Below are 14,099 nucleotides of genomic sequence, written 5' to 3' on the forward strand. Positions count from 1 at the left end.
ATTTTCATTCCTGATTTAGTAATTTGCGCTCTTTTTCCTTGGTCAGTCTAACTAAAGGTCTATCAATTTTGTTTATATTTTCAAAAAGCCACATTTTGGTTGCATTGATTTTCTCTATTTTTTTTTCTCCTATTCTCTAATTTACTCATTTCTTCTGTAAGCTTTATTAAATTCTTCCTTCTGCTTGCTTTGGGTTTCATTTGCTTGTCTTTTTCTAGTTTCTTTTTTTCCCTCATTTTTTAAAATGTTCATTGATGTATTTTTGAAAGAGAGACAGGGAGAGCTATTAGCTCAGAGCCTGATATGGGACTCCAACCCCCAGGAAACTGTGAGATCATGACCTGAGCCAAAACCAAGAGTCAAATGCTCAACCGACTGAGCCACCCAGGCGCCCCTAATGTCAGTTTAAAGTAATAAAGTAGGATTTACATCTGCCAATTTACTGTTTGTTTTCTATACATCTAATGTCTTTTCTGTTTTTTTATTTCCTCTGGTATGACCTTCTTTTGTGTTATATAGACATTTTTCTAGTTTATCACTTTAATTCGCTTGTCACTTCTTTTAGAATATTTTATAAGTTGTTTTCTTACTGGTTGCCCTAGGGATAACAATTAACATCTTATAACAATCTGTGATTAATACCAACTAAATTTCAAAAGAATATAAAAACTTCACTCCAAGATAATTTTGTTCCCTCTTCTCTCTTTTTGCAATTATTCTCATATAAATTATATCTTTATAATTATAAGCCATCAACAGAGTTTTATAATTATTGCTTTGCGCACTTGTGTTTTGAATCAGGGAGGAGAAGGAAAGAGTTACAAACATAATTGTCTTTTTTTTCAAAATTTTATTTAAATTCTAGTTAGTTTACAGTGCAATGAAACTGTCTTTTTATATTTATCTCTGCAGTTACCTTTAGCAGTGTTTTTTATTTCTTTGTGTGGATTCAAGTTACTGTCTAATGCTCTTTCATTCCAGTCAGAAGAACCCTCTTTAATATTTCTTGTAGGGCAGTTTGCTAGCAGTACATTCTCCTAATTGTTTGCTTATCTGGGAATGTCTTAATATTTTCCTACATTTGTAAATGTTTATTTTTAGAGTGAGAGAGAGCATGTGCTCAAGGGAGGGGCAGAGACAGAGGGAGAGAGAATCCCAAGCAGGCTCCATGCTGTCGGTGCAGAGCCCAATGTGTACTTGAACTCATGAACAATGAGATCATGACATGAGCCAAAATCAAGGGTTGGAAGCTTAACCAACTGAGCTACCAAGGTGTCCTCTCCTACATTTTTTGAAGCATAGTTTTTCTGGGTATAGAATCTGTGGTAGACAATCTTTTAATTTTAGCATTTTATATATGTCATCACACTGCCTTCAGGCCTCCATGGCTTCTGATTAGAAATAAGCTGTTAATCTTATTGAGGATCATTTCTATATAATGAGTCATTTCTGTCATGCTGCTTTTAAGATTCTCTCTTTCAAGAGTTTGGTTATGATATGCTTAAATGTAAATTCTTTGGCTTTGTCTTACTTGGAATTTGTTGAGCTTCTTGGACATATAGAAAAACGTTTTCCATCAAATGTGGATTGTTTTCAGTCATTATGTTTTTTCACGCATTCTTTCTTCCCCTTTTTCATCTCATCTGGGACTCCTATTATGTGTGTATTAGAATGCTTGTGGTGTCCCACAGTTTTTTGGGACTTTTTTCATTTTGCTTGATTCTTTTTGTCTTTCTGTTTCTCACACTGGGTAATCATTTTTTTCTTTAATTTTTTTAACATTTATTTATTTTTGAGAGAAAGAGACAGAGCATGAGCGGGGGAGGGGCAGAGAGAGGAGACACAGAATCTGAAGCAGTCCCCAGGCTCTGGGCTGTCAGCACAGAGCCTGAGGCAGGGCTTGACCTCACAAACTGTGAGATCATGACCTGAGCTGAAGTCGAATGCTTAACGACTGAGTCATCCAGGTGCCCCACACTGGATAATCTAAACATAAATTATCTTTAAATTTGCTGATTATTTTTTCAGCCAGCTCAAATCTGCTGGTGAGCTCCCCTAGTGAATTTTTCATTTCAGTGGTTGTACTTTCAACACCCAAATTTCTTTTTTTTTTCTTTTTAAAATAATTTCCTTGTATCGATATTATCTATTTGGTGAGGTATCATTCTCACACTTCCCTTTATTTCTGTAAACATAGTTTCCTTTTCTTTGAACATATTTATAGTAGCTAATTTAAAGTCCTTGTCTACTAAGTCCAATGTCTGGGTTTCCTCAGGGGCAGTTTCTATTGACTGCTTCCCCTACCCCTGTATGATGGGCCCTACTTTCCAGTTTGTTTGCTTGTTTCGTATATTTTTGGTGAAAACTGGACTTAAATCAGATTCTCTCCCGCCTCAGCATTTATTGTCACTGTTGTTTGTTTAGCAACTTTCCTGAACCCATTCTGTAAAGCCTGTATTCTTTGCTGTGTGTGGCCACTGAATTCTCTGTTCAGTTCGCTTCATTGTCTGTTCACAACTGGTCTGAGATTTTCCTAAATGCCTTGAACCAGCAAGTCTCCTGCATGTTCTCAGTGTACAATGCTGTCCTAGCTTTCTCTTTTGGATTGTGCAGAGCCTCAAGGTAATCTAAAAGTGAGTGATTAGGGGCTTCTCAGCCTTTCCTAAGCATGCACACAGTTCTGCACAGGCATGTGGCCTTTTAGATTCTCAAGAATATGCTGGAGGTTTTCAAAATCCCTGTGGACTTTTGATCCCCCAGGTTTTCAAGTTTTTTGGTCAGTTTCTCACTCGCCCCAACTGTTAATACCACCTTAGGCAGCTGAGAAATTAAAAAATAGCCGCTGAACTTTTCCCCTGGGAAAAGGCTGTTCCCACTAAATAAGTACTGAATGAGGTAAATAACTTCTAATAGAGGATGGTAAGACTGCCCAACAGCCAGAGTACTTATTCATTTAAAATATGTACTGGAAGACACCGTGTCCAAGGGCAGTACTACTTGAAGTGTGGTTCCTAGTCTGGTACCAGTCACTGAAGTGTTTGTTAATGGTCTGACAGGAGATAAAGAGCTTGTACCAATCTACTGTTTCCTTTACAATAAAGAGTCTTGATACAAAAAGAAAAGATTTCAGCTGAACCAAGCAATGTGCTTAATGATATTGGACTATACTTTTTGACAGTATGAGGCACTTTATGAGGGGATGCAAAAATAAATATGGCATAAGCTTACTTACAATGACTAGAGATGAAATGTTCCTATTTGTATGTTTTGGGGGCACCTGGGTGGCTCAGTCAGTTGAGCATCCAACTCTTGATTTTGACTCAGGTCATGATCCCAGGGTCATGGGGTCAAGCCCTGCATTGGGCCCTGTGCTGAGCATGGAGCCTGCCTGGGATTCTCTCTCCCTCTCTCTCTGCCCCCTCCCCCCACTCGTGCTCACTCTCTCTCTAAAAAAAAGATAATAATAATAATAATGATAAATAAAATAAAAAATATTTGTATGTTTTGTTAGTAGGTAAATTGTAGTGAGTATCATTAGAAGCTCCAATCAATACTGAGAGACCTTCCAAGTAGAAAAATCTGGCAATGCTTTACTGAAGCAGTGAATTTGAATTAAACTTTAAATGATAGTTAAGAATTTTTTCGGGATAAAAATAATTTTTCCAGTTTTATTGAGGTATAACTGACAAATAAAAATTGTATATACTTAAGGTACATAGTGTAACAGTTTGATACACTTTTACACTGTGAAATGATTACACAATCAAGTTAACACACCAATCCCCTCACATAATTTTGTGTGTGTGTGGTGAGAACTTCTAATACTTACTCTCTTAGCAAGTTTCAAGTATACAATACAGTATCACCTAGAACTTGTTCCTCTTGTAACTGGAAGTTTGTGCTCTTTGACCAACATTTCCCCGTTTCCCCCAGCCCCTAGCAACTGTCATTCGACTCTGCTTGTATGAGTTCAGCTGTTTTCATTTCACATGTAAGTGATATCATACAGTATTTATCTTTTGGTGTCTGGTTTATTTCACTTAACATAATGTCTTCTAGATTCAGTCATGTTGTCACAAATGGCAGGATTTCCTTTTTTTTTAATTTATTTTTATTTTGTTATTAAGTGTTTTATTTTATTTTTTTTAAATAGGAAAGGAGAGAGAGCAAGTGCAAGTGGGGGAGGGGCAAAGAGAGAAGGAGAGAGAATCCCACGCAGGCTCTGCATTGTCAGTGCAGAGTTTGATGTGGGGCTCGAACTCACAGACCATGAGATCATGACCTGAGCTGAAGTCTGATGCTTAAATGACTGAGCCACCCAGGTGTCCCTTAAGTTTTTTTTTTTTAATTTTTTAATGTTTATTTATTTTTCAGACAGGGAAAGTGCAAGTTGGGGAGGGGGAGAGAGAGGGGTGGGGAGACAGATAATCTGAAGCAGGCTCCATGTTGTCAGCACAAAGCCTGATGTGGGGCTGGAACCCAAGAACCGCGAGATCATGACCTGAAACAAAATTGGACGCTCACCCAACTGAGCCAACCAGGCACCCCCAATTTTTTTTTTACTTTATTTTGAAAAAGAGAGGGAGAGAGAGCATGAGTGGGGAATGGGCAGAGGGAGAGGGAGAGAGAATCCCAAGCAGGCTCTGCACTGTCATATATATATGTAAATCCATATATGTAATTCACATATATGGATTGATATATATGATACATGATATCATATATAATATATATATTTTCTTTATCCATTCATTCATTGACAGACACTTAAGTTGTTTCCATACCATATATTTCCATATATAGCCAGAAATGGGATTGCTGGATGACATTGTAGTTCTAGTTTTAATTTTTAAGGAACCTGCATACCATTTTCCATAGTGGCCAGTTTATATCCCCACCAATACTTGTTATCTCTTGTCTTTTTGGATATTAGCTATTCTAAGAGGTACGAGGTAATATCTCATTGTGGTTTTGATTTTCATTTCCCTAATGATTAACAATATCAAATATCCTGTCATGTGCCCTTTGGCCATTTATACATCTTCCTGGAAAAATGTCTATCAAGGTCCACTGCCCATTGTTTAATTAGGTTATGAATGGTGTGGGTAGGGTGAAAAGATAAGGCATTTGAGGTAGGACACAGTATAAGAAAAAGTTTGGAAGTAGGAAAACTGGGGTTGTGTTTGGAAGCTAGTAAGTAGTGAAATTTGTTTTTTTTTTTTTTTCTCAACGTTTATTTATTTTTGGGACAGAGAGAGACAGAGCATGAACGGGGGAGGGGCAGAGAGAGAGGGAGACACAGAATCGGAAACAGGCTCCAGGCTTTGAGCCATCAGCCCAGAGACTGACGCGGGGCTCGAGCTCACGGAGTGTGAGATCGTGACCTGGCTGAAGTCAGACGCTTAACCGACTGCGTCACCCAGGCGCCCCAGAAATTTGAATGGAAAGTAGGGTAAAGAAGTTAGAGTGAGGTGAGGTCAGAAAGTATTTGAGGCCACATTTTTTTTTTTTAATTTTTTTTTCAACGTTTTTATTTATTTTTGGGACAGAGAGAGACAGAGCATGAACGGGGGAGAGGCAGAGAGAGAGGGAGACACAGAATCGGAAACAGGCTCCGGGCTCTGAGCCATCCGCCCAGAGCCCGACGTGGGGCTCGAACTCACGGACCGCGAGATCGTGACCTGGCTGAAGTCGGACGCTTAACCGACTGCGCCACCCAGGCGCCCCGAGGCCACATTTGAAAGGACTTGGAGGGGTGCGGCACCTGGGTGGCTCAGTTGGTTAAGTGTCTGACTCTTGATCTAAGTGTCCGGTCTTGATCTCAGGGTTCTGAGTCCACGCCCAGCATGAGCCTACTTAAAAAAAAAAAAAAAAAAGGAAGAAGAAAAGAACTTGGATTCCACACTATGGGGTTTGTCCTCCACTTGGTGGACAACAGGGACACACTGACATTTTGTGAACCAGGAAGTGACATGATTTTACTTTGATTTGAAGGATTAACCTCCTATCTTTGAGGAGCAGGTATCTAAAGAGTAAGAGACTGGAGTGAGAGAGACTAGTTATAAGAGACCAATCATGAGGGACCAAATCAGGGTGGTGGTAGTGGGATCTGCCAGGGCCATGATTAAGGCAGCATTTACAGGTCTTAAAACTGCTTAAATATGAACAAGGGAAAGAAAGGGTGCTTGAAAGAATGATCGTGACAAACCAAAGTAAAGAGACAGCAGGAAGAACTGGTTTGGTGGGAAGATAATGAGCTGGCTTGGATTGAGTCTGACGTGCTTGGCAAACCATCCAAGTAGAAATATGCACAGACAATGTAGGTCAGCAACCTGAGTGAAAGGTGAGGTCTAGTGATCCTAATTTGAGAGGTAACAGCATCCAGACGATTAGAAAGCTACAAGGATTGGGATGCCCACAAAGGAAACTATTTGAAGAGAGAAGGTAGAGAGACTTGGCGGTAGGTTTTCTACCTTAAGCCAAGCAAGAACCTGGGAGGAAGAAGGAATGGTGGTTGGGAAGGGCAAGAAAATGAAGAAGAGACATTAAAAATGACAGATAAATGTTCAAGGAGGAAGACCCCAGGGATTATCTTGGCTATAATACCGGAAGCTGTAAATGTAACCATTAAATGCGTTAAGTCATTTGAGGAGAAGCAATATTGGTAATTCCAAGGAGCGTAGGATTGAGGGGAGCATTTTCTTTCTTGGGGTGGGGGAGATGGGAATTTTGTAGTCTGAGGAGAAGGAACCAGGGATATGGAGAGATGAGGAAGGAGGTTAGAGGAAGTGGTTGATGGATGAAGTCTGCAAAAAGTTGCTATATGAGTGGGATTCAGCCAGAAGAGGCAACCTTACAAGGAAGGAAGTATATATTTTTCTTGGATATATATGGGGGAGAAGGATGAAAAGGTGAGTGTGGATACAGAGACATTTTGATGTGTAGAGGCAGGAAGCTGAAGGCATTCTTAGTGGGTGACTCATTCTTCCCGAGAGAATAGAAAGTGAGGTCACCAGAGACTGGGGTGGGGCAGGTGTTGTGTTTTGAGAACAAGGAAAAGGATTGAAGTGGCTATTGGAAAATGAGATAGAGTCCACTAGAAATGGGCAAACAGATTTCTGAAGACCACTGGTAGCCCAACTGAGTCTAAATTCAATAATTTGTGGTAGAACTAGATGGCATGATCAATCATGTGGGGTCCTTGGAGGGCAAAGCAGATAGTGGGCTCTTCCAGATATATATTCTAGTCAGCTACCTATATATTTTACATTATCACTGCAAGTGAAGAACAGATTCATACCTTACCTGGCGTTGTAGTCCCTATAGTCAGTACAATTACCATGTTCATACTTAATAAGGGTTTATAGAATGAATAAACAAACTGTGCAGCAAGATTAAAATTCTTATTAACTGGCTACCATACAGCAGAAGGAGAGGATGGTGGGTGAGAAACAGTGTTATTACTAAGACTGAGTCAGTGTCCCGTCGGCAATGGCCATCTCCACATGCCAGAGAGAAGATGCCGGAACCTTGGATACTTCTTTCCTGTAGAAGCTCAACATACCTACTTGTGCAGAAGAGCTCGCCCCCTGCCCTCCTTGGTCACCATGCTTACCTTGCAGCCTTGATCTCTAATTTGGCTTCCTAAGATCTATTACATCTAATATCAAAGCCACAATCATGGTTTACTACAAAGATTTTATCTTCTTTTAACATTAATAAATTAGCATGATGGCTTATAAAACCAGTCTTGTGTGAATTTGATTAATGGGAGGCATATTAATTCATGGATGAATTAACAGAACAAGTTCAAAAGCTGCAAAGCTGGGCAGGATCAGAGGCAATTTACTGTAATTATACTTCTTCCAGAAACAAACTTTTATATTGTTAAGACTGAAGTCAAGAAATACAGAATTTAGTGCTCCCTTCAATTAGAAGTATCTAATGTTTTAGCAAAGGACATGGGCTTTTCTAAAAAGAACAAACAAAAAAACCCAGAGACCACATGAGGAAGGTACAAGATAAAATTAATAATCATTTAGCTATTTTATGAACATTTGTAGTCTATAGACCTGGATTCTCAGAATTTAATATTTCTGGGTAGAACACTCCTTTTAGAGACAGATGACTGTGAACCTGAGGTGGCCCTACAGTGAATCTTGTAGACCTCAAATGGCAGGGGTGTAACTGACCACCGCTGCTAGCCTTCTCTTGGTCAATGACTGGGTGCTCCAGCCAGGGATGCTGAGGCACTTCTTGGAAGACATGGACCTCTTCTGATGGCCAACTTTGGCTTGAGGGCTCTCCTTTGGACTTGCAGAACCTTCCTTATATCACACAGAGGTCTGGGACACCTCCAGCAGTCTTTCTTCCCTCTCTCCTTCACTCAAGGTCAAATTTGCATGAGTGCTAATTTGTTCCCTACATTTCCCAGTTTCCTTCCCATTCTCTCTCACAGGGATAATAAAATGCTTGCTCCATTCATCTTATCTTGGAGTTGGCTTCTTGGAGGACCTGCATTGACATGGAAATTGGCATCATGACCCAGAGGCCAAGAGGCACTGATGGCAGGTGACAGTTTCCATAGCATTGTTGTAGCCACTGAAGTGGCTAATGGCATTGTAAGAAATATGTATTTTGGTTTTTGTCCTTGGGAGCTGATGGCCCCAATCTGAGTTCAAAGGCCTGAGAACCAGGAGCACCAATGTTCAAGGATAGCAGAAGGTGGATGTCCCAGCTCAAGCAAAAGAGAAAATTCACCCTTCTTCCTCCTTCATTCTATTCAGACCTTGAATGGACTGGGTGATGACCACTTACATTGGTAAATGTGATATTTTTTTCTTAGTCTAGTGATTCAAATGCTAATCTCTTGGGAAACATTCTCACAGACACACTCAGAAATGTTTAACCAGCTATCTGTGCATCCCTTGACCCAGTCAAATCAACGCATTAAATTAAATTAAATTAAATTAAAAATGCAGGTTTCCTCTTCTCCACTTAATATGTAAGGAGAAAAAGGGACAGTCTCAGTGAATTGATATTTGACTGGGGAACATACTTCTGTGACCAAACCACTGAGCTAAGTATAGTAAACATCTGTTGGGTGTGCCTACTGAGGGTCCATCTCCTGTTCTTTTGCTAGGAGCACCACCATTTTGTTTTGTAGAAAAAGCCTTCTTCACTGGATACAGTCTTGATGGGAGCGTCACTCAAGGTGCTTCCTTTCCCTCACTCAGGGGTTGGCAAGTGACTCAAAGAGGCGCTCTCTCCCAGAACCTGAATTAGAGCAGCACAAAACTGGAGATGATTGGAGAACATTTGTTCAGAGGCCAGGACTCTGAAGAGACCTTCTCTTGGCTCCTGAAGCAGACCTCTAGAAGCCCAGGAACTGTGGCTTTCTTTCAAGTCTGTGGTCATCCCCAAAGAATTCCAAGACTTCTCTTTGCTTGAATTAGGCAGAGATGGTTCTCACTGGTTGTACTCTACTCCATCTTTCAAGAGAGTCCCTTTGGAACAAAATCAAAAAGGAACAGCAAGGAAATAATGAAGTTTATTCCCTTACAAGTGGGATCACCTTTCCCTTTAAGGGCACCATCACATTCAGTGTCTCTGTGGAACCCTCAAGAACCTCCTCCTCTTCCTCATGGGTGAATAGAGCTGTCCCAGAGTTACGTAATTAGGGAGTGATGGGGTTGGCACATATATTCAGTTGTCTGTCTCAGTGATGCTGTGCTGGGATCTCTCAAATCACTCCTTGCAGTGCCCACCTTGGTCTTGAGTTGTGATTTGGGCCCCACCACTTATACCCTGTGAGACCTGAGGGGCCTCCTCTGGACCTCCATTTCCATGTCTGTAATGTGAAGATGTTGGATTGCTTGCCCCATAAGTTTTCTTTGCCATTCTCAAATGTTCTCTCTTTTCTCTGTGACATTATGGGTAGAAAAAGGAATGTAAGCATAACATTTCCTTTGTGCTTGATATACATTAGGCTCTATTCCATGTATTTTGTATGTATTAACTCACTTAATTCTCACAACACCCTACCCTTGTGATGGAGGCTCTGCGAGGGCATGGGCTTTGTTCTGTTCACTCTTGCATCCACTCTGTGCTTGACGTAAAGTAGGTGATCAATAAATGTTACAACAGAGAAATAAACAAGTCAAAAAATAAGAAAAAAAATCAATTGATGAATGAGTAGAGAGGAGGAAAGAGACCATTTTTTTCCAAATCAACTTCTGTGGTCTTTTAGCTTTCTTGAAGCTCAGTTTGGGTTCTCATGATTTCTCCAGTAGGCTCTAGGTGTTTTGAGGAAATTCCTGAATTAGTTCTCTGTTCAGCTGCTGTGAAAATATGATTTCTGCAACTGCTTCATTTCTCATTTCTTCTTTCAAGTGGAACCAATAACTGAACCCAATGTTTTAAGTACTTAGATGAAAAATGGATATCATTTATTTTTACCAGGATCTAGATAAGAAAGGCTTTAAGGGTTCTGAGATGGAAGGTTACAGCCCACATAATCCAGTTCTAATGGGGAGTTTTCTATGACCAAGTCACTGAGGAAAAACTTAAGCTTAGTTTATGATATGCTGCTATCAGCTGGAAGTGGACAGCTGCAACATTGTGGTTTCCCCCAGGAGGGTGTCTTTTGACAATACAGAAGGCAAATCCTGGGCAAGACTGCCCACATGGAGAGACAACCAAAGAGATGGTCTGTATTAATGGTTTGTTTGGCTAGATAGCCAGGGATCTGGAAAATAAGACAGATAACAAGGAGGCCTGAGAAGGGGGAATGTGCATTGACATCTTGGAATGGGCAAAAATTGGGAAAACGTTCAATACCCCATGTGCATGTACACCAAGGAGCAGAGGAACACCGTAATATTCAGAAGAATGACATGCCCTATTCTGTGCATGTCATTTAGCCTCTTTTTTCCATCACCCCTGCCCAGTGCAGGTGGGGATGTGGGTAATGCATGGACTCAGCAACTTATGCTTCCTTTCACAAGACTGGTGCTGCTGCTATGGCTACTGTGTGCTGGCCCTGCCACAAACAGATGTCAGTGCTCAGTCCCCAATATGGCATCATTCCCAAATGGATCAGCTATCCAGGGGTAGACTGTGCTGGTTATTGACCAATTGTCTCTTACATCTGCAATGTCTCTTTTCTAACTGGTTCTGTAATGTTAGGGCTGGGAGTGTACAAACTCTCTTGGAGTCCCACGGTCCCTTGTCAGCTGACTTCCTATTACCTTCTGCCAACAGAAGGCACTCATGGCAGATCCCAAGGTGGGAGAAGGGGAGGAACTGCTCCTTCAAGAGGTGAAATCCTGTGAGTATTCAAGAGTGTCTATGTTGAAATTAACTGGTGAATAAGAAACCATTTTGTCAGCTTTTCCAAATACTTGGGTCTTCTATTTGAAGTTGCTAATTGAGCGGAAAAACTGCAAGACCGAATCACATAGCACTAAAAAGGACAAACATCTGTGTGGGATTATTATCACTAATGTCACGAATACCTATCAAATTTACTCTGGGGGCGCCTGGGTGGCGCAGTCGGTTAAGCGTCCGACTTCAGCCAGGTCAGGATCTCGCGGTCTGTGAGTTCGAGCCCCGCGTCAGGCTCTGGGCTGATGGCTCAGAGCCTGGAGCCTGTTTCCGATTCTGTGTCTCCCTCTCTCTCTGCCCCTCCCCCATTCATGCTCTGTCTCTCTCTGTCCCAAAAATAAATAAATGTTGAAAAAAAAATTAAAAAAAAAATTTACTCTGGAAATTATGACTGTTCTCTCCTGAAAAGCCTGTGAGACATTATCCACCAGGTAGGTCATTGGGCATTACTGATTTATTAAAATGTGTGAAGAGAGCACACATTTTTTTCTCAGCAGTAACATTAGGAGCCCCTTTGATCTCTGTTGACTTTTTAGCTGAAGGGATTTGAACAAATTTGTTGGCATCAGAAAAGACAAAGTGTTGTCACTGTTTGATAGGTATTTGATATTTGACCTCTTTTAGCAGTCTTTGTAGAAATCATGTATTAACACTTGGTGAAAAATTCTGTGTCTTAAAGGTTTGTGCAAATACATTTAAAACATAGTGTTTTGGTTGCACAATAATGTGAATGTACTAAATACTACTGCATTGTATAATTTACAATGGCTAATTCTACGTTATGTGAATTCTGATTAAATGGAAAACTTTTAATGTATCTTTTTCACATTGAAAAACTTATTTGGCTATAATTTCACCTAGAGGCAAAGACATTTTAAAAGTTTCTCATTCCCTCCTTCAGCTAATCCCTAAGCTTAGAGTTATTTTATAGGTCTTAGATCTTGGGTAGTTTTTTGTTTTCAGGAAAACTCATGATTTTCGATCACTTAGTAAGTAGAGTAAGATGTGGAGGACTTATTGTACTGGGTATTTAACCCAACTATTCCAAAAGGCTCAAAATAATCAATTGTAAAAAATATACAGAACTCTCAGGTTACTTTCTTATGCATGCTCAGAAAAATCACCATTTTTTTTTAGTTTATTTATTTACTTTGAGAGAGACAGAGACAGCACAAGTGGGGGAGGGGGAGAGAGCGAGCGAGTGAGAATCCCAAGCAGGTTCCATGCTGCCAGAGCACAGCCTGATACAGGGCTCAAACCCATGAAACCCCAAGATCATGACTTGACCTGAAACCAGGAGTCAGATGCTTAACCAAATGAGCCACCCAGGTACCCCAGAAAAATCAACAATTTTAAATTTGTATGAATTTGTATGAAATCATCAAAAAGGAATTCTGGAAAAAAACTGTGGGAATTTGTTAAGATAGTTATAATGAAACATTATGATGTGAATTCATATAGTTCTGAACCTTGTTATTTATTAATTTTAGTTTTCACAGTTCCTGCCTCTATACATAGAAGATTCTTTCTTTTTCCAAACTAAAGCTATACAGAGGCTCTGCAGGAAAATAATGTTTAACAGAATTATCATTGCTCTTCATATGTTGTTGAGGATTTTTCTGATATTACATCATGAGGACCATCATTCTAAATTTGTTTGGAAATTTTAACCTTACATGTGTAGACAGATATATCTTTATTATATTTTATCTTTTTTTAATATTTATTTTTTATTTTTGAGAAAGAGCATAACCAGAGGGAGGGGCAGAGAGAGAGGGGGACAGAGGATCCAAAGTGGGTCTGTGCTAAGAGCAGAGAGCCTGATGTGGGGCTCAAATTCACGAACCCATGAGATCATGACCTGAGTTGAAGTTGGATGCTTAACCAGCTGAGCCACCCAGGTGCCCCTATTATATCTTTAATTTAGATCCCTAATTTCAAAATCTATTAGACTTAAATTTATTTTTTTCCAGAATCCCATTTCCTTAATAGTTATGCCAATTTGTATTAAGAGAACCTCTTTTTTTTAAAATTTATTTTTGAGAGAGTACAAGCAGGGGAGGGTCAGAGAGAGGAGGAAAGAAGATCTGAAGTGGGCTCTGTGCTGACAGCAGTGAGCTGAATGTGGGACTTGAACTCATGAACCATAAGATCATAACCTGAGCTGAAGTCAGATGCTCAACTGACTGAGGCACACAGGTGCCCCTTAAAAAAACCTTTTTTTTTGCCCCTCACTCTTTGCAGATGACATGATACTTTATATGGAAAACCCAAAAGATTCCACCAAAAAACTGCTAGAATTGATTCATGAATTCAACAGAGTTGCAGGATATAAAATCAATGCACAGAAATCGATAGCATTCCTATACACCAACAATGAAGTGACAGAAAGAGAAATCAAGGAATCGATCCCATTTACAGTTGCACAAAAAACCATAAAATACCTAGGAATAAATCTAACCAAAGAGATGAAAAATCTATACACTGAAAACGATAGAAAGCTTATGAAAGAAATTGAAGAAGACACAAAAAAATGGAAAAAGATTCCATGCTCCTGGATAGGAAGAACAACTATTGTTAAAATGTCGATACTACCCAAAGCAATCTACGTATTCAATGCAATCCCTATCAAAGTAACACCAGCATTCTTCACAGAGCTAGAAAAAATAATTCTAAAATTTGTGTGGAACCAGAAAAGACCCCGAATAGCCAAA

Source organism: Herpailurus yagouaroundi, unplaced genomic scaffold (genome assembly GCF_014898765.1).
Source record: "Herpailurus yagouaroundi ecotype Mexico unplaced genomic scaffold, PumYag 210, whole genome shotgun sequence".
Lineage (NCBI taxonomy): Eukaryota > Metazoa > Chordata > Mammalia > Carnivora > Felidae > Herpailurus > Herpailurus yagouaroundi.